General features: G+C 37.2%; 1 long non-coding RNA gene across 3 annotated transcripts in view; it reads right to left on the bottom strand.

The window, feature by feature from the left end:
* LOC127957427 (uncharacterized) overlaps positions 1-21,940 on the bottom strand; it is a 26,038-nt gene extending 4,098 nt beyond the window's left edge. The window contains exons 1-5 of one of the 3 annotated variants that reach the window (XR_008153797.1): positions 20,553-20,743; positions 20,269-20,396; positions 19,655-19,676; positions 18,010-18,110; positions 17,141-17,277 (exon numbers count right to left, since the gene is read on the bottom strand). This is a non-coding gene — a long non-coding RNA (uncharacterized LOC127957427). Of the gene's footprint in view, positions 1-17,140; positions 17,278-18,009; positions 18,111-19,654; positions 19,677-20,268; positions 20,397-20,552; positions 20,744-21,849 lie in introns of those variants that run through there. The other 2 variants (XR_008153796.1, XR_008153795.1) reach the window with 2 other exon arrangements.

The following is a 21,940-nucleotide window of genomic DNA, read 5'->3' as shown; positions in this document are numbered from 1 at the left end:
TTATCAACAATTGTCAAATATTGTGTTCATCACAAAGAAGAAAGTCATACAGGTTTGGAATGACATTAGGGTGAGTAAAGTACACATATTTCATATTGTCTCAGTTACAAAATATATGTCTAATGTTTAAGAAAAACAGAATAGAATGAATCGGAGTAAGAAAGTCAGGCTTGACACTTCAATAAAACATTTAAACTCATGAACAACCTCATTCAAAAGAGTTTTTAACTGCCTCGAAAGGACTGCAGTGTCGATTCTCTTCAGGGGTTTGTCATTGAAGTAAGAAAAAAATCTCATAAATAAAAAAAGGTATTAAGAACGAACAAAATTTTATAAAAAAGTAGAGACAATTTGCAGAGCAGCTTCAATTCTTTTTTTAAATGCTGTCATGTTTGCATTAGGATATGTCTTCATTCTTCAAGAGGAAAAGCCTCCAGTTGTTTGAGGTATAAAGAAGGTGGAAATCTCATTTGCATTCTGTGCTCTGGGACGTCCCAGAGAGACTCAATGTGTGTAGATCTGATGACTGGCAAGGTCATGGAGTGTGTTAGATTTGTTTAGCAGTCTGTATGGGAGCATTACCTTGCTGGAATATGGGAACATTAAGTGGGGAATGTGTTTCTGTAAAATAGCTTCATATTTCTTGGTTGTTAAACAATCATACATCTCAATATTCAAGTACAGAAATTCATACAGTACATGATTAATCAAAATAAAATCCAAAACGTGGCTCAGTGCAATTATCGAATCGCAAAGGCTTTAATTGAATTAAATACATGGGCTGTGTGTTTCAGAATGAAGCATGGCACTGTTTTTACACATGAATAGTTCATTATCAGCCAGTGTTTACAGCATCTTAAAGCAGCTCTGTTCCACACAAACTCCATCTCAGCATCTGCTGTGAGTTTGGGTTTCTTTAACGTCATATAATAATGCAATAAGTGCTAACCATTTACCCATACTTGAAACACTTCTCAACTAAAGAGAAGCTGTAAGGGCTCCATTCTGTTTTCCATCAAAATAAAAGCTTGACAGTTTAACGGACCTGCTGCTTCTGTCTCTTTTTTCTTGACAAGAGTTGCGTTTATTTAGACGCAGAACATCTTTATGACCACATCACATAGGAGATGCACTACACTTTCCCTCAGGTGTCAGTCAAACGAGTGTGGAAAAGCTTCAGGGGACGAGGAGCTTCAGTTGAACAACTGATCTGCGGTCAGATGAGATGTTGTCAGGCCATGTCAGTAAAAACTAATTTTCCTGTCCTGTCACCAGTTATACTGTAGCCTGTATCGCTTTCTCAGATCAGGCTGTTCTGAGATTCTTGTCAGAGTGACATAGTTCAGCACAGGCCCCTCCCACGACTACTAACTACTGCATCGAATTTATAATGTAGACCCGCCCAGAGTGAGCTGGAAACAATCCGCCATAGTTTCGACACCAGACCAGGGTAGACAAGATCGTCTCCTAAGCAACTGAGGTGTTTTGTTGTTAGATGTAATAATGAATATAGCAGTCGACATTCACTCCCAACATCTGAGCACCGCTGAAGACCCGGTGGATTACATTTGTTTTTGAATGCAAACCTGATCAACCCAAATGCTTCTATGTTCGCGCTCATGCATAAATATTACAAAAGGTGAAAACACGTACTGATGCTCAAGGCCACACAATGCATTATGAGACGGGGGTGTAAACTTTTTAAATTGGATGATCAGGGTAAATTGTACTTATTTTGTTTTCTGGGAAACATGTAAGTGTTTATATAGCTTCTGGAGTCCAATACTAAATGAAAAAATATGATCCTTATACAAAATGAGAAGAACTAACACCATCATCCTGTTCAAAAGTTTACAACCCCTTTATGCACAATTAATCTTAATTGTGTTGCCTTCTTGAGCATCAGTAAATGTTCTCACCTTTTGTAATAGTTGTGTATAAGTCTCTCAATTGTCAGTGTGAAAATATGGATATCAAAATCATAGTTTACCACTTCTGGAAAGGGTTCAAATATGCAGCATATGCTGGAAAACCACTGAACTGCTCAGGACCAACAAGGTGACTCATGAACAACTATCACAAAATATATATATAAAAAAAAAAGCTGTGTATCATCCAGGAAATGACAGATAGTTTTAAGATTCAAGGGTTTTAAACTTGCTGAATCTTTCAACTGCTGCACTTCCACAAACTGGTTCTATAAAATACCTTCAACTTTCCGTAAGCTTCTTTCTTGCTTTCCATGCGTGTTAGCTGAAGTGTCGGTACTGAACATAACTCATGAAGGTATTATCTTGATGAATAAATCTTAGCGTTGCGGAAAACTCAGACCACACACTCCATTAACAGGCAAACATTGATAAATCCCATGCAGTGAAGCTGCTCCTCTGCCTTGTGAATAGAAAAGGCCTCGCTCTGTCAAAGACTGACACCTCATTGTGGGTGAGTCACACGGAGGATAATTAGAAACATGGAGCCAAAGGAGTGAAAAAAGTGCAAAGGCCAGAGCCGTCGCAGCGGGAGAGAGAAGGACTGATGTTGAAAGAAAAACTCAACACTCACATGTAATACAGCACACCGCTTCATTTCACATGCTCACATATTCATAATCCAGCCTGCACAACATACATAACTCCTGTCTTAGCCTTGAGAGTAAGATCCTGACAGACCATCAACTGACAGCCAGCAAAACGTCAAAACGTCTGGTAACATTCATTTTATGGCTAGTGATGCTGGAAATACAGCCAGGTCAGATTAGAGATCTAGCCTCTTAGATTCATTTAGACACAGCATGACATTACAAAAGCATCAGCATAAAGCAAACTAGAGACTTCTGCAGCCAACAATGTTTACAGCATTATATAACACACTGTGAAGCATGAAAAGAGAAAAGAGCCAAGGTGATCTTTACATCTCTGTACAAACTTTTCTGGAACTTTTTATTGCACAGTTCCTCGCTAAGATGAATTGATTTTGTTGTGGTATTCCTCATTTGTAAGTTGTTTTGCATAAAAGTCAATTATTTTGTTGCAGATACAAAATGACCAATGACGCAAAAATCAGAAAATCAGACCTTGAAGGGGTCATATTACATTGCTAAAAAGAACATTATCTTGTGTATTTGGTGTAATGCAATGTGTTTATGCGGTTTAAGGCATAAAAAAAAAAAAAAAATTCCACATGCTGTACATTATTGACGCAATGATTTTTACAAAGCTCATCGTTCTGAAACTCAAGGTGTACGCTGGCTGGCCAACTATCCAATGCGTTGTGATTGGCTGAATACCTCAAGCGTACCTCCCAGCATGACCAGACAAAACCAATAAAACCCATTTCAAACAAGACATTTGTTACATCCAGTGGGGACATAATTACTGATTATAATGACTATATACTGTGTTTTTACACGTAGGGTTGCATTTCGCGGCGCGAAAACATAAAACCATGTCTGCATTTGTGATTGGAGAAACGAAAAACAACAGCACTACTCTACACTGCTCAAAACTAGCGTTTGAATCATTAGTGGCAAATTCTTTAAATAGAAAAACATGTACTTACAGGCTGTGAGTCAGAAGTACCAGACTGTCCTCGCAAAGTTGGAACTGCCTCGCTTTATAGAACTAGTGTTGTTAAGTTAAGCTCAAATGCTTTTTTGGGGATTTCTGCCTAGAATTTTCCTACCTAAATTGAAAAGCTTCACATAGCTACATACAGACGTGTACATGCAAAAGGTTGGTATCATTTTACAGGAAACCCGTTCAAATTACATAAAACACTGTTGAAATGGATAAAAATGATTTTATATGTTGTCTGTGTTATAATGAATAGGGAAAAAATAAGGCGCTTTTTGATATATAAATATATATATATACAGTATTGTTCAAAATAATAGCAGTACAATGTGACTAACCAGAATAATCAAGGTTTTTAGTATATTTTTTATTGCTACGTGGCAAACAAGTTACCAGTAGGTTCAGTAGATTGTCAGAAAACAAACAAGACCCAGCATTCATGATATGCACGCTCTTAAGGCTGTGCAATTGGGCAATTAGTTGAAAGGGGTGTGTTCAAAAAAATAGCAGTGTCTACCTTTGACTGTACAAACTCAAAACTATTTTGTACAAACATTTTTTTTTTTCTGGGATTTAGCAATCCTGTGAATCACTAAACTAATATTTAGTTGTATGACCACAGTTTTTTAAAACTGCTTGACATCTGTGTGGCATGGAGTCAACCAACTTGTGGCACCTCTCAGCTGTTATTCCACTCCATGATTCTTTAACAACATTCCACAATTCATTCACATTTCTTGGTTTTGCTTCAGAAACAGCATTTTTGATATCACCCCACAAGTTCTCAATTGGATTAAGGTCTGGAGATTGGGCTGGCCACTCCATAACATTAATTTTGTTGGTTTGGAACCAAGACTTTGCCCGTTTACTAGTGTGTTTTGGGTCATTGTCTTGTTGAAACAACCATTTCAAGGGCATGTCCTCTTCAGCATAGGGCAACATGACCTCTTCAAGTATTTTAACATATGCAAACTGATCCATGATCCCTGGTATGCGATAAATAGGCCCAACACCATAGTAGGAGAAACATGCCCATATCATGATGCTTGCACCTCCATGCTTCACTGTCTTCACTGTGTACTGTGGCTTGAATTCAGAGTTTGGGGGTCGTCTCACAAACTGCCTGTGGCCCTTGGACCCAAAAAGAACAATTTTACTCTCATCAGTCCACAAAATGTTCCTCCATTTCTCTTTAGGCCAGTTGATGTGTTCTTTGGCAAATTGTAACATCTTCTGCACATGCCTTTTTTTTAACAGAGGGACTTTGCGGGGGATTCTTGAAAATAGATTAGCTTCACACAGACGTCTTCTAACTGTCACAGTACTTACAGGTAACTCCAGACTGTCTTTGATCATCCTGGAGGTGATCATTGGCTGAGCCTTTGCCATTCTGGTTATTCTTCTATCCATTTTGATGGTTGTCTTCCGTTTTCTTCCACGTCTCTCTGGTTTTGCTCTCCATTTTAAGGCATTGGAGATCATTTTAGCTGAACAGCCTATCATTTTTTGCACCTCTTTATAGGTTTTCCCCTCTCTAATCAACTTTTTAATCAAAGTACGCTGTTCTTCTGAACAATGTCTTGAACGACCCATTTTCCTCAGCTTTCAAATGCATGTTCAACAAGTGTTGGCTTCATCCTTAAATAGGGGCCACCTGATTCACACCTGTTTCTTCACAAAATTGATGACCTCAGTGATTGAATGCCACACTGCTATTTTTTTGAACACACCCCTTTCAACTAATTCAACTAATTGCCCAATTGCACAGCCTTAAGAGCGTGCATATCATGAATGCTGGGTCTCATTTGTTTTCTGAGAATCTACTGAACCTACTGGTAACTTGTTTGCCACGTAGCAATAAAAAAATATACGAAAAACCTTGATTATTCTGGTTAGTCACATTGTACTGCTATTATTTTGAACAATACTGTATATATATATATATATATATATATATATATATATATATATATATATATATATATTTTTTTTTTTTTTTAATTGTATAGCTCAGGCAATGAAGGGGCCTAGCAGCTTCAGACCTATTTTATGTGCTTCCAGCAGATGTAAACTAAAAGAGGAAAAAGGAAATTATTTTTTCTATCATAATCTATGCAAAAGTTATGAAGGAAGGATTAATGCTCTTTTTGTATACAATTTCCGCCTGCCCAAATTTGCAGTGTCCCAACGCTTATTTGCCATGGAATACATGCAATATCTTTATATCATTTTACAGAAAACACTTTGAAGTTACATAAAAAGCTGCTGTTTGTGACAAATAGTATTATTTATGTTGTTTCACATATACTGAACCACCTCAATTCAAGCCGCTTTTTTTATGTGTGTTTTAAACTTTTGTCTTTGAAAGTGGATAACTCAAAACTGCAAACTAGCAAACTGCTTTAAATTATAAAAAATATCTAGTCTATCACAATATAAAACAGAATCCACAATCTCCAGCTTTATATCATTTTATTTATGTCCATTCTGTACTGGTATAATGATTATAGCATCTGACCTACATCTTCATCACTACATCCTTTGTTTACTCACATCTCCCTGTGAGTTTGGACGCGCAAATCCACTCCCCAAAGCTTGTACACAACCTTCGGAGCGTAAACAAACAAATATAGGTTCATCCACACAGTACTGTAATAATCCTATGTACTGTACTTTTCTGTAAATAAACGGTTTACCATATTGTTAGCGGAGCTTTTATTTTATTTTAAATAAAGATTCAAATATATAAAAGTAACTAACACATGTATAGCCTCACCACATGCGCGTCCTGTCCTCTCCACAGCGACGGTGGTCATCCATAACTTGTAGTATGATTATTATACATTGATAATCACCGCGACGCATCTCTATCTCAGACTCCTCAGACCGCATGTGATCTGTTTACAAACAGCCGAGAACTCAATATCCCTTCGGCCACCGCTGCCCTGGCGGAGCTGGAAATGGTCACTAACTGCCCACTTCCTCTTCCCACTGTTGACGCAGAGGTGTCAAATTCAGCACCTCTGAGTGGGGCACACAGCTCAGACTGACAGCTGAAGGGACAAATAGTGCTTCACAAATGAGATCCGATCGATATATTATAAGACACCTAACCGCGTCTTTCTCTATGAGCGCTCATGAACAAAACGCTTTATATCTCACAGATGGAAGCACGCAGAAACGTAAAAATTGTATTGTTTGAAAGAAGAGATTCTCATCTAAAAGATTATATTAAGTATGTAGGTATTTGTGGCTGTTTGCTGCTGACTGAAGCGGTGCTACGAGGATAAATCATAATTTGCACTGAGGTGAGAAATTTTACATCGCGATTCTATTGAAGATCTTTCGATCTGTAATTGTCACATAATAAAATGATCTACATCGTCAAATTCCTGAGAATGAGAGCTTTCTTGTGATATATGACTTGACTGTTTTGTGAAAAATATTTTAAGTACACATTCTTATGAATAATTATTCGCAATCAAGTCGGAGCATTTTTGTCTTATTTTAGCCAGAATTATCCATGATTATTTTCGACTAGTTTTACTCAATGAAAACTGATAACATTTAGTCTACACGTGCATCTTAATAAATTAGAATGTCATGGAAAAGCTCATTTATTTTAGTAATTCAACTCAAATTGTGAAACACGTGTACTCCGTTTGGTTCACTAGGGTACACAATCATGGGGAAGACTGCTGATCTGACAGTTGTCAAGAAGACAATAGTGCTGTCAAAATTGCTCAAAAATGACGTTCGAATATTCCCTCTAAAAAAACAAGAATATTCGAACATCTGGTTGCGCATGTTGTCAATGACACGCATTACGTCAATAACAGGCCAAAATAATACAAAGAGACATAACTACTTGTATAGATAGTCTATTTAAGTTTAAACATGTATGACAACGTATTACCGACACAAAAACAAGGAAATCAACTAATGTCCAAGACTGCAGACCACGTTCTCTGCGCATAACGGTTTAAATGAACTAACACATTTTGAGTGCTGATCAAGAGTTTTGTGCAAGCAATTTAAGGTCGCAACTATTGTCCCAAATATAGCAGGCTTTTTTCAGTGATTGAAACAAATATTATTAATATTAATTGACGTTTTGCATATAGAACTGACATTGAATGCTCTGAGCGAGCTGTGCTGTGGTAAACATGGAACTTTTCCTTGACATGAAACGATAAATAATGAAACCTCGGTTCCATTGCTTGACAGAACTCCCCGAAGCCTGCCTCATCCGCGATACTGATCGGTCTCATGTCCTTACAAATTAACAAAATGTATTTATCCATTATGGACTTTTGTCGTGTTGCAGACAAAGAGCTTGTGGCGGGCGATGCTGTAATGAATTCAACTTCCTAATCATCGGCAAGGAGGAGGCGGGAACTAGCGCAAAATCAAAATGAAACTTTAATAATTCCAAATAAACACAAAACAGACATAAATAAAAAGCAAACACAACTAAAAACCCAGGCCTGGTCCTCTCTCGTCCTTCACTTTCGCCCTTCACTATCACTGTTCCGGCGGATGGCAGCAGGCTCCGGCCCCATGGCGAACGACGCCGACTCCTCCGCTCCCTCACGGACGGCAACCGCCCCTCCACATCACGGGCGGCCGTCAGCGAGCTCGCCCGTCCCCGGCAACTTGCTCCAGCCCACCACCTCGAGTGTCCATGGCGGCACACTCATCGCCAGCTCGAGGGCACCACGGATTCACCACAGCGGCGAGGGATCTTCAGCAGCGCGTCCCTCCTTCTCCCGGGTATCGGCACCACTGTAATAATAAAATCTCCATAATCATCGGGAAGAAGGAGGCGGGAACCGGCGGACAATCAAAATTACATTTTAATAATTCTAAATAAACACAAAACAGCGCATCAGCCCCTCACGGACGACTGATGTGCGAAATAAAAGTAAACAACTAAAAGCCCAAGCCTGGTCCTCTCTCATCCTTCACTATCGTCGCTCCAGTTTTCAATCCTTCCATCTCCTACGTGGGACTCGAGACCGGCGGTGGAGCGCAGTTGTCTCTGATTTCCCAATCATTCCACCGGCCTCACTCCTTGTTCCCACGTCCCTCGGCCCCGCCCCACTCGCCACAGATGCAAAGTAACATTAAGTGTCAAGACGTGACTGTTTAGCTGGAATTCCACACATTGTGCCATGCTCATTTGGGTGCACATTTTTGAGATGTGACCTCATGTTGCTAGTGGTCGAATGGTATGCTAACGGTAATGCTTAAATAGCTTGCATAAAACTTTATCTCGCGGGTCAACAATTTTACCTCACTTTCTCTGCTGCGGTCGAGCTGGGCTCTGCACTTGCTGCCATCTTCCATGAAGACTGTGCCACACAGTGCGACTCCTGTGACCCGTCCCTGAACCCTCAGGCGCGTTAGCGCACCCACTCGCAACGCATACAACCACGCCTCTACTACCGCGGACGTTTTTTTTTCCACTTTTTTTTTATTTGAATATAAATTTTCACCTTCGAAATTCATTTTTTTTTAAACTATTCGAATATATATTCGAATTTAGAATATTCATTGACAGCCCTAGAAGACAATCAATGACACACTTCACAAGAAGGGTAAGCCACAAACCTTTATTGCCAAAGAAGCTGGCTGTTCACAGAGTGCTGTATCCAAGCATGTTAACTTCAGTCTGTATGCCCTGAATTTATCTAATACACGAGTTTCACAATTTGAGTTAAATTACTGAAATAAACAAACTTTTCCATGACATTCTAATTTATTTAGATGCACCAGTAGTTTTAGCTGGGGATATGCCAGTATAAAATTTTCTTGTTGTGATTAATTTTAATGCTTTTATCACGGTATACAGTATTATCACGTTATTGAAATTGTTTAGTTGAAACAGCAGCATTTTCTACAGTTTAGTGCCATCTGATCTCAGAGAGTGAATGTGCTTTCATTCAGTGCATCTCTCATGTATTCCCCATGTGCTTAACCTTATATATATATATATATATATATATATATATATATATATATATATATATATATATATATATATATATATATATATATATATATATATATATATATATATATCACATAGGGATCACAGGATAACATATGGCAAACAACATACAAACACATATCTAAACATCTTATGCAAACATCACACGCTACAACAAACTGTCATTGTTCCTCATGCATCACATGCATATTTAAGCTTCCACGTTTACCATATGTACTTATGTGGTTATTGCTGTTTAGATGTTAATGATGTTAATGCACCTTTTTACTGGCACATTTGCATGCAATTAAATATTTTCATTGTGCCAGTGTGAATAAAAAAAAAAAACTAAATTTCTTTAACTAAAATTGTTACAGTTATTATGTATAACACTGCAAAATGAAACCTTTAGAGTTTAATTAGCAAGCAAAAATAATGTAGCAGATTTGTTTATTTGAATATTAATGTCAATATTTCTATGTTTCCAACAGAACATGTTGGTCCTGGGTAATAGGTTATGGAGGTTACAGCAGTGTAGCAAATTAGCTAAAAGGGAAATATATTTATAATTATATAATAATTATAACTTGTTTGTAGAAGATCAGAAGATCAAATATTAGAATTAACTGTATAATAGAATCAATATTCCAGTTATTTAATCTGTCTGTCCACCGAGCAGATTATATATATAATGATTTAGCAATTCTAGGATAGATAATTTTCCTGGCCAACATTCAAGGACTCTGAATTGTGAGCAGCACACTCAATCGATTGTGAATATAAGGGATTTAATAAAGTATACTAGATCTAACATACAACTAAACTAAGCAAAACACATCAGTAAGGAAGACAAAGAAGTAAGGAAAGAGAGTTATAGGAGTCTGTTATGTGAACTAGCTTATTCAGATCAGTAATAAATAAAAATAACACAATTTTCATGAGCAGTTTCATTTTGTTAAAATTATTAAAGGGGTCATATGATGCGATTTCAATTTTTCCTTTCTCTTTGGAGTATTACAAGCTCTTGGTGCATAAAGAAGATCTGTAAAGTTGCAAAGACTAAAGTCTTAACTTTTGTAAAGAATATCTCTTTGGATTTAAGCGTGTCAGCCACACCCTCCTAAAACTGCTCAAAGGCGTAACTTTTATTTTGTCTCATCGTGCTGGGAGATGGCATCACAGTGTGACAAGGGGCGTAACATTTCTGTCACACGCTTGAGGTATTCGGCCAATCACAAAGCACTGGATAGCTGGCCAATCAAAGCACACCCAGCTTTTCAGAACGATGAGCTTTGTAAAAATCATAGAGGAGAAATAATAATGTACATTATGTGGAAAATAATGTGTTTTTTTTTTTTTTTTTTTTACCTTATACCGCATAAACATTTCATTACACCAAATGATGTTCTTTTTAGCAACGTCATATGACCCCTTTAACATTTTTGCATATTCTGCAATGTAAACTTAAGAGCACAACTGTATTTAAAAAATTGTCCATCTATGATCAGTAAAACACAGCTGAATTAAACTTTTGGAATTTAATTAGCAAAACAGGGTTAAATAATGCAGCTAATTTGTTTATTTTAATATTTTAGTCAATTGTTTAATATATTTTTTAATATCATTCATCAAAAAAAAAAATCTTTGTTTGCTTCCAGATATAAATTCAAGTTTGAAGCCCAGATTTTCAGTGTGTTTTCGGACTTCTGGATCCCTGCTGTTTGGAGAACATTCAACCATAAATCAATCACATGTTTCCAACACAACATAAAAATGGTATGTAGGCTCTGGATGGAACACTGCGATACCCTGAACTCTCTTCCCCCTCACGGGACCTCTTCAAAAACAGATACTGTGTGGCAGATGTGTTTGGGATGGTTTAGAAAGGCCAGTATCTAATCTGTCAGACCAAAGAGATGTCACCACCGGTCCTCCGGGGAGTGGTTGACTTTGGATTTGTGTGAAGTTAGTTAGACTGAGATGTGGAATAAAATGTTTCATTCACAGGCTTGAATCTAATATGTGGTGAAGGTTAGTTTTGGTTGGATGTGTCACAAAAATAGAAATATGTGACGAGTTAAAAGGTATGGGGTAAGAGGTCTAATGTAAGTATTATTAATGGGATGGGACAAGTGAAGGACATTCATTGGAAGAAAGCCCAGTGCAATCTGGTTTTGCTTTAAAAATGTACTTTTGCATGATATTCATGACAAGGAAACAGAACAGGAAAGTAAAGATCAGGAAAAATCATTCATCATTTACTATAACAGCTATTTTAATATTATATTTTCCATGTTGGGAAAAAAAAAAAACAGAAACCAGCTTAAGTAGACAGCTTGTTTGTGGAACATGAGAAGTAACTTCTAGTTTTTCCATGCTGGATGAACTGACCAGTCAAGATGACCAGCTGGTGGCAATCTGGCTGAAAACTCTGGACAAAATTTAAATGTACAAAAAATGTTCATGGAGGACTCTTAAATTCATAAATCATTATTTCACTAAACATCCAGCATTTTTAGGCTTCTTGATAGAGTTAAGATAATAAATTTGGGGAGTAATAAAATAAAAATGCTTTGAGCATATATGTATGCTAATGTTTTCTTAGCTGGTTTGTTGCTGATCTAAGCTCATTCTAGATCTAAGGTCTATCAACTCATTCTTGATGCCGACCTACTACTAGTCAAATACTTCAAGCATCTTGATCTAACTAGAGACCAGCTACCATTCTGCAAATACAAGTTATCATATTCCTTGGAGATGCCAACCACTCTAACTACTAAAGGAAAGTCAATGTGTCTAAAATAGATACCTACATATGGGCTACATACTATATATTTTTTTTTATACATTTTTATGAAACAAAATCTATTCATGTGCCAATTACATAAAATCACAATAAAATATATTTTTACTACACAAAAACAAAATGCCTCATATTTCCTTTAGCTGTTTTATATCCCATCATATCAACATGGGTACAGCATAAGCAGTCTCTAGAGGACACACACACACACATACATAATATATTTTTTTTTCAATTCAGACTATTATTTCAAATGTCAGGCTTCACGTGGTTAATGTAATTTCATTTGTCATCTGCTTTCCGTGGGCGGTAATAACACCAGGCAGTTTGCAAATAAGAAATAATCTAATAAGCCTAATTTACATAGAAAGTAGGCGTGTTTGTATTGACAAAATGATTTAATTTAAATTTATACGGGACGACGTAACACCAGTGACTGGTTTAAACTGGACTGCAAGAGGTCAGTGAATGCTCTTAAATACAGTTTGAAAAATGTGTCCCTTTCATACATTTGAACATCAGGACTGGGCCAACATCCCCCACACTTCAAACTGCCCAGGGCATAAAGTGAGGAGAGGGGAGAAGTGATTAGAGAAGAAGATGCTACCTTTCTGTACGGATATGCATAAAACATTAAATAAAAATTGTATGAAATCCCTGGTGAAGATCATACAGAGTGAATGAAAAAAGGCAGGTGGGAGTAGAGAAAAACAACAGATTTCTAGTAATAGCTGAAAGAAATGGGCTGCATTTAACTTTATTACAGAGTTTTTTCTTTCAAAGCCTTTCTTAAAAATCTTCCTGGAATGATGCCACACCACTAACCGCAATCTCCAGCACAATGACTTGAATCTTCTTTTGCACTTTTTGGAAGATCATCAAATGGTGATGTGAGTAAATGATACAGGTAGATGTCAGCATGCGTTAAAGTCAACATGAAAAATGTTATCTGCAGCCCCTTTATGCTCATGTGACGTGCAAAACATGAAAAAATGTTGGATTGAATTTTATCAGTCTGGTATGGAATGTAATGTATCGTGTAAAGAGGCAGTTGCAAAAATCAAGTCAGGTGTATAGGAGGGGAAGAGTGGAAATAAAAGTGATGCGTGAAGTCAGCCGAAAAGAAAGGTTGTTTCAGAGGTGGACCAGGAAATTATATTTTTAATAATAATCACTTTTTTTTGTTTTTTACCTCTGGAATAATATGCATCAATAAATTTTTCACAATATGGCAAGCTTTTAATTTCATGCTGACATCCCATTGATGCTTCTCATCCCCTTTTCCAAGCATAAAATGTGTTTAAATGCGAGCTGCCCGACAGCCTGCTGATTAGTGCTGCATGGGTGATAAATCACAATAAGAACATGCATTAAGAAAGTAAATATGGTTATTTTGATGTTTTTTTTTTTCATGAGTGTCTCTATTTATTTGAATGCACTGCCAGCCTTGTCCGAGCCTCTTGGCTGTTTTACACAACACAAAAAATTGGTATGACAGTGCAGGCAAGCACAGTCTTGCCCAACTTGACATTTACAGACCTCACTATGCCATCTCTTTGCGCAACAGAGAATTTTAAAGTCTTGTGTAATTTCATGAGCCTTTCTTAAGACTAAAACAATCTTATTTAACACATGCAATATCAACTCACCATTTTGATTCCATCAGTCAAAAACAACATTTAAAAAATACAGACATCGTTTCAGACTACCTGCATTCTTTCCATAGTTGCCCTATAGTGAAGCATCCCACCTTATTACAGCACAATGAGGATTGGCACAGGCTGGTAACCAGCTGGTGTGACAAACACTAAGATTATCATTATTTCCCTGCGACACAAAGGCCAGAGAAGTCATTAGTGTCAATGCAGCATTATCAGAACAGCCTGCACTGATCTGCTGCTGCCAATGTGAGTCAACATTATACAGAGGAAGAGAGAGACTTTCACCACTAGTACAATAGAGAAGCTCCCATGTCCTAGTTATGTGCCCTTGTAGGTTAGTAGAAAAAGTGTCACATGTAAACAGGACTTTTCATTTCACTGTAAAATGTCCAGAATAAAAAAATATTGATATATTTTAAAGGCAACTGGTAAACTATAAGTTAACATTGAAATATTCAGTAAAAACAAAGTGGAGTGAAGCGGTGTAATTTATGTCCTACTACATTAGAGTTAAAAATACCATATGGTGTAGAATGTTTTCCCAAATAAGCCCCCTTCTTCCACACACAGGTCGCTCAAACAACTCTATTTTCACAGCGCATTTCAGCCAGTGAAAGTGTTCTGAGATTTCTACCAATAGTGAAACTACCTCATGCTGTCAGGCAAACATCTATGTCCGTGTCATTTCTTGACTCCACTCATGCTACTGTAGGTCATGACTCAAAGATGGTAAGTGAAGGTCAGCGAGAGCACTATGACAGCTGGACAGCAGCCCCAGGGCAGGACGATATTAAGCACAGCTGATCTTAATACAGTATGACAGTCCTAATGACATATTAATGAAGCTTCTCTCCCCAGAGAGGGGCTGACTGACAGGATATTGGCTACTGGACCAACCGGAAACACTTCCTTCTCCTGAAGGGCGACCCACCATTCCACCATTTGCAGACCACATGCCGCCGGATTTCTGCATGTGGTCTGCACACGTACATAAACTTACTCGCCAACACACAACCCCGGACCCGAAAGGCATCGGTGGACTTCTTGCACATTTTCTGTGCTGATTTCAGAGGAAAATTTAACCATGGAAAACAGATCTGGTTGTACCACACTCTGAAGTGCACTGAAAACATAAACAGGTTACACTAAATATTTATGGAGGATGAGTATGCTTTCTACAGAGTTCTGTGGGCACAGATTCCTATGGGCCTGAAGATCCCTGCATTTATACGGTTCCCCTTGATAAGAAGATCAAACACTGTCAAGTGTTTTCATCAAATATTAAAATCACATAAATTGCAGAACAAAAATTCACCTTTGCATTCAGTATGAATGAGATCTAAAACTAAATATGCTGCTGAAAAAAAAAATCCAATTTAGAACGTGATTGGAACAATTTAGCACCTCAGGGTCTGTAGACGGCAGAAAGTGAAAGTGACGTGACATACAGCCAAGTATGGTGACCCATACTCAGTGCACACACACACACCGTGAACACACACCTGGAGCAGTGATCTCTGCACAGCACAGTATTTCAACAGCTACATTTATCCACAACATCATTTCACTTGCTCTGCCTTCTTTAAATGTACAAATTGATTACTTAATATCACTCAAATAATTCCAACAAGCAGAAATATTCTCATCAGCTTAAAAACTATTGTCTCACATCTTCACACTTTGTTATATTGCATATTAAGGAACCTAACACACAAAGACATCCTTACACCAAAGCCACTCAACAATCTTTAAAACTCTGTTTTCTCATGCCACAAGACTGAATTCGCACCAGATCCTGTTATAACATGAACGTCATTAAAAAAAAAAATCAATCATAATGTTGTAATATTTCATTCTCATTATTATATGATAGTATTTTTCAGAATGAGACATATAAAGTAGAGAAGCACCAAAATTTTGGTGACTGAAAATATGCTTTAAAAAAAAAAAGTTAGTTTTGGAGAGCCAAAATCATCATCCAAAAATATATGCTGGTGTTTTGTTAGTGTTTGTGCACACAACATGGATAAGCTACAACAGGTAAATGTGTAAGCAGTGTGGACACACTTCACCATGACTAAAAATGTTAAAGTAGCAAGATGTAAAATTTGTAAAACTGAACTACGGTATATTTAGAGGCAGCTCCTTGCCAAAGACCTTCACTACGACTGGTTTAACACAACACCCTGAACACCAAAACAGTACCGACTCCAGTTACCCAATGACCCCAGTTTGAGGACACTTCATTTCTAATTTTCAGCTAGACTTAAATTTAATTTTTCTTATGGTGTTTAGGTAAAAAAAAAAAAAAAATGATTTCAGTGCATTATAAAAGATTTTTAAAGAGTGAGCGACCTTCCTTTTGGAATCGAAAATAAAGAAGGACATATTTATGTGACTGAAATGGGAAATAACGGGATACAGTCAAACTGCAGGGTAATCTCATAGCCTTGCATTTCAGAACTCTCAAATCTCAAAATACTGTTTTTAGATAAAGACATCCTTTAAACTCAATGAGAATTTAAATGAAAAAAAGGAGAAACTTTACTGAACAAAAACATAAGATTCCTGGAAAATACCTAAAAATGCAATTACAGGAACTACATCACTTTATAAAAAATAAAATAAAAAAATACAATTGAGCCTAGAATTACCGATGACAAACTCACACAGACATCAATGACTGTCTAAAGATGAATCACAGCAGGTCATAAAAGGGGCTATTAACTTTTATCACTATACTTTGTTTTCTGCTAATGTTTGCTCTTTATTTGTTTTTCTTCTGTTTGGTCTCGTCGTAGGCGTTTAACGGAAACTTAACCCAGTGTTACAGACATATACTGAGATCTACGGTCAGTCATGTGAGGAATTATGGGGAAAGCAAGGCTTTTCCGCCCACCTACTCCCTCCTGGACACTGGCTGACCATTCTAGACACTGTGGGACTGAGAGTACATGATGAGCTCATTGTACATCTGACTGTAGACCTCAGTGTGGATATTTTCAGGGACTGACTGGTCATAAACTGTGGGGATTTAGGTCGCTCTGACTAACATATCTGAACTCTTTAAAGGGTTACGGAACTTCCTATTTCATCACCGGTTTGTTCTTACCTCAGTTTTGAGAAATGCTCCAAAAGTGGCAATGTTAAACTGAGGATTGGAGGGCACCACAACAACAGCTTCTGATCCACTCAGGTTCAGTTTGCTCTCACTGAATTAAAAGAATCCAAGTTTCCCACAAATTCCCACTGCAAATCACCATCACATGCAACAAAATGAAATCATATATTATGCATTGATGTAAGCTCACCGTACATTATACAAACACACACACACATATCCTGCGACAGTTTCAATGTAATCTACAAAGACATTTTCAGTACCTTTTGGGATTGTTTTGTGTGTGCAGTGTTCTTTTCAAGGAACTCTAAAGACTGCATTTGTGTTGGAGACTCATTTATTAAGAATTTATGCACTGCAGACATTGCTGCAAAGAGAAACAAGCACACACTTGCAATCTATGACACAAAAATGTGCTGTTGTGAATAATCAGGAGAAGCATCTAACAAGATAAGCACACGCAGTCTTGTGAATAATTGTTGTGTTATTAGTGCAGTTCAGTAATTGTGAATAAATGTTGCATTATTGATTTACCATAATGTTTGAAATGTTAAAGACAATGAGCCATTCTCCATATTTGAAGAATTTGACATATTGCTATATTAGTATAACTGTAACAGGTTCACCTGTAGTAGCTAATCTATATTGTGTGAGATGCTGACCCAGTCAAAATATGTTTTGGTCTGATTACGGCTCTCCAAAACTAATCTGGCCGAAACCAAGAATTTGAAGATTTTGCCTGAATTTTAGGTTGCAGAAACTTCTGTACATCATTAACAGCCAAACATGATTAAAACAAGGTTTGTTCAGCGGCTATGTGGAAAAATAAATAATTATTTGAGACATTTATTCACTCCTACCTGAAATGCCTTTCGACCGCTAGGTGATGACACACGTGACAGAGCGCTGGTCCACCGGGTCCAACGCCTGAAGAGCACATTGGCCAAAAACAAACCATAATCTGGAAGATAGAATAAAATGAGAGTTAGAGGAAAATTTCTTACAAAAATGTACGTTTGCTAAAACTTAACTTCCAAGATGTAGATGTTTCTTCATCAGAACAGATTTGGAGAAAGTCTAAAGCTCGACATTTCTTGCTCAGCAATGGACCCTCTGCAGTGAATGGGTGCCGTCGGAATAAGAATACAAACAGTTGATAAAGATCACTATCCAATAATCAACACAACTCCAGTCCATCAATTAACAACTTGTGAATTAAAAGTTGCTAGTTTAAAAATAATAATAATAATTCGTCATTAAGGCATTTCAGATATAAACCAGTGCTTCTGACAAAAATCCCTGTCCATTATTCATAAAAGTGCTTCCACCAGTGTAAAAGTCTATCCCCTGCTGTCCTCTTTACATCAAACTCCACCAACATATATTTGTTTAGAACGGTTTTCACTTGTGTGTGTATTTCTCTTCTGATTCAGACAAGTCATCTTTTTGACCGTAGAAAGCAATATCATATAAATAGAGGATGGTTCAAAGGTAAAAACCTCTTAATGATGGATTAGTTTATTACAAACAAGCAACTTTTTACTTCACAAGACATTTCATTAATGGACTGGAGTCAAATGTATTACTTATGGTCTATTAGCAGTTTGATCTCTCATTCTGACGGCACCCATTCACTGCAGAGGATCCATTGGTGAGCAGGTGATGAAATGCTGAATTTCTGAAATGAAGAAACCAACTGCATTTTGATGGCAATGAAACTGAGCAAATTTTAACAAAGTTTAATTTTTGAGGGAACTATTTCCTTTAACTGTAGGGTCAGGAAACCATGCTAGGTAAAGATAAGACAGTGTCATGCACACAGGAAGCTCAGTGGCAAATAACCTTAGCTCTCACTTTTAACCCAAAGTGCGTGCTGTTTCCTGTCTAAATATAAAACTTAAAAATGGTCCCACTTGTGAACCAATCTGGTCTTGACATCAAGCCTATAGAAATACATTCTGAAGTGGAAGTATGGAAGTGCATCATCTGAAAGCCATCCAGCCACATTAGAATAATGTCTCAGAGAGAAGCAGACCGAAGCGAAGACATGACGGGATGATGACTCTGAAACCAGAATCAATTGCCCAATAAAGCAAAAAGTGCTGACCGGTGATGTGAACAGCCATGTATGGAGGAATGTGTTTCCCAGAGTAGAGTAATTACTGTGGCTTAGTGCTTCCCCAATTGGCAGCCTGATGACTGTCATTGTGGGTTTGAGGACGCTTTTAACATCATGATTTATTCAGTCAATGACGTCTAGAAAGAGAGCGCTGGGTAAAGTCATACACATGTGCTTGACAAAGCCTGCGTTGAGTACATCTGGTGGTTAAGAGGTAGGCGCTGGTTTCTGTACAATGTTCAGTAGTAATAATACACACATCTGCAGTAATTAACCCTCCTCAACTTTAGGTCAAGAGCATAATATTTAACAGTCTGTAGTTCAAGGCCAGATCTCACACTATGGTAAATGTAACTTAAGATGGAGGAGATTGGGAAAATCCTTACGCTATTAGTAGGTCAGCTGGTACTGTGAAAAGAAAGAGAAAAAGAGATCATATTAGTTAATAGTGCTTAATAAAACTGGGGAAAAAAATTAAAAGCACGAAGCATGTTTTAATGCACAAAAGCAACATTTTTGAGTACATGAAACATAAGATCTGGGAAAAAAGAAGTTAAATACATGTTAAACATAATACCAATAACCAATTATCAGTAATGCAAAACAGCCTATTTTGGTTGTTTATTGTGGTCACCATGATTCTCTGGAGAAAGACCCAAACAAGCACAAATTGAAACAACATTTCAATCTCAAAAACACTACAGTCATCATTACTCCCTTGATATTTCTCTCTGGCGTTGTTTGACATCAAAATTCCAACAGAATAATGCCATTACTCTCGTCCAGATGTTCTGCATTAAAGCAACAACACTATGTAATTTTTTCTGTGTTCAAAATTTTTTACATTTATATAATGAGCGAGTGCATCACGAATTCATCTTGCAAACCGCATTTTTGTCTTATCACGAATTACTACAGTGCACTTATAATAAGTGCTTATATTCGGACTATTGTATCGGATTATATTTTCGGGTCGTCACCGCTGCGGAGTAACACATACCTGCGTGAATCACTATTGATCAAAGTAGAGAGAAGTAGCTCAGGTCAGAATGTTCTTCCGCGAGATGCGTCCAGTTCCGTTGAACCGCTAGAGCGCCAAAAGTTACACAGTGTTGCTTTAAGTCTTGTCTGCAAACATAAGGATTTCACAATAACTCAATCAATATATCGACATTTTAACACAATTATTTGATACAAGGCTTTGGACTACTGGTCATCTCTTTAAGCAATAGGCTCCAAGCAACATGATGTTAAAGGAAAAAATAAGAACATAAATCTCCATACTTTGAAGCCTATGCGAAAGGAAACCTCATGGACCATTAGAAACTTGAACACCACTCCACAGGACGTGTTGTCTGTTGAAGCAATCGAAAACTACAGCAGTGGAGTGAAAAACTCATGCAACTGGTGTAAGTGCACCATCCGGTGACAGTAATAGAAATTGCAGCTATTTCTACTTCCAAAATATTCACTGACTTTGCAGTTCACTTCCACACACGCAGTTTTTTTTAAGATTAAGCCCATTTTTAAATGTTTATTAAGTATCTGTTGTTTAAGCTAGAGTGGCTGCATTGGAAAAAAAAAATTCTTATAACCAGACAGACAAGCTAAGCCTTTTAAAAAAAATGGTCCAAGTGCTTAACCTGTTTGGAAATGGGACAATAATAGCTGTGTGTGAGAAATATGCTGATTGTATTGTACCGAATGATGCTTTGATTGCATTTAATTATAGCCAAGATGGGACATGCGCCGGAGTGTTTTTGATGCGATCGACCCAAGTTCGAATCTGCCTTTTGAAAAACTTTTTTCCTTCCTTTTCAAATCTTATATCACATCTGGAAGGCATCTATTTTCAATAAAAATGAAGGAAATATAAAGTATAGGTAGGGTTAGGGTAGGTGTAGGGATGGCTTTATTTTCCCCAAAAACGTGGCATTAATTTAATAATTAGTTAGTTATATAAGTTAATAAATTAACATTTAAATAAGTTATAATTCACATTAAATACATTATTGGATAAGGTTTTATATATATTTTATAATGTACTACAATACTTATTTGCAATAAGTAGTATAAACGTCAGAAAATCCTGCTATTTTAAAAGTGTAAATAGAATCTATCGCTAATTACACTTTGTGCAAATCGTCACTGCCAAATCTTAAACCCAGAAATAAGCAAGTTTCAGAAATTAAAACTAAAAAGGTTATGATGTTTTAGGTCAAAATGTTCTTGCTTCCACTGAAGCACAATATCAGACCACTAACCCTACAGTATACTATCCAAATTCATTCTTGACATGATTGAAGCTAAGCATCTCTAACATAAAAAAAAAAAGTTCTAGTTAGTACAATTGGTATTAAATAGTACTAATATAATTTGCACAAATGTGCACAATTCACTACTGATCAGAGATTTCATGAGCCAAGTGTACGTAGTGTGAGTTTGTGAAGACTGATGAGATAACTGCAGGATGTCAAGTAGTTTTTCTGCTTTTCCGCTACAAATGTTACTTAATGTTTCATCCTCCAAAGGCTTCATCAAGCTGCCAAGACATCAGTGAGTGTGTGCGTTTCAAACTTACTCTGGTTTGTCTCCAAGAAAGTTCTCTGAAGGTCTTTCAAAAGCTGCTCAGCAACATAAAGCAGAGATGAGCCCATAATCCACCTGAAAAC

The sequence above is a fragment of the Carassius gibelio genome, chromosome B5 (assembly GCF_023724105.1).
Source record: "Carassius gibelio isolate Cgi1373 ecotype wild population from Czech Republic chromosome B5, carGib1.2-hapl.c, whole genome shotgun sequence".
In the NCBI taxonomy this organism is placed as follows: domain Eukaryota; kingdom Metazoa; phylum Chordata; class Actinopteri; order Cypriniformes; family Cyprinidae; genus Carassius; species Carassius gibelio.
The sequence above is the reverse complement of the archived record's forward strand: the minus strand, read 5'-3'. Positions and strand labels throughout refer to the sequence as shown.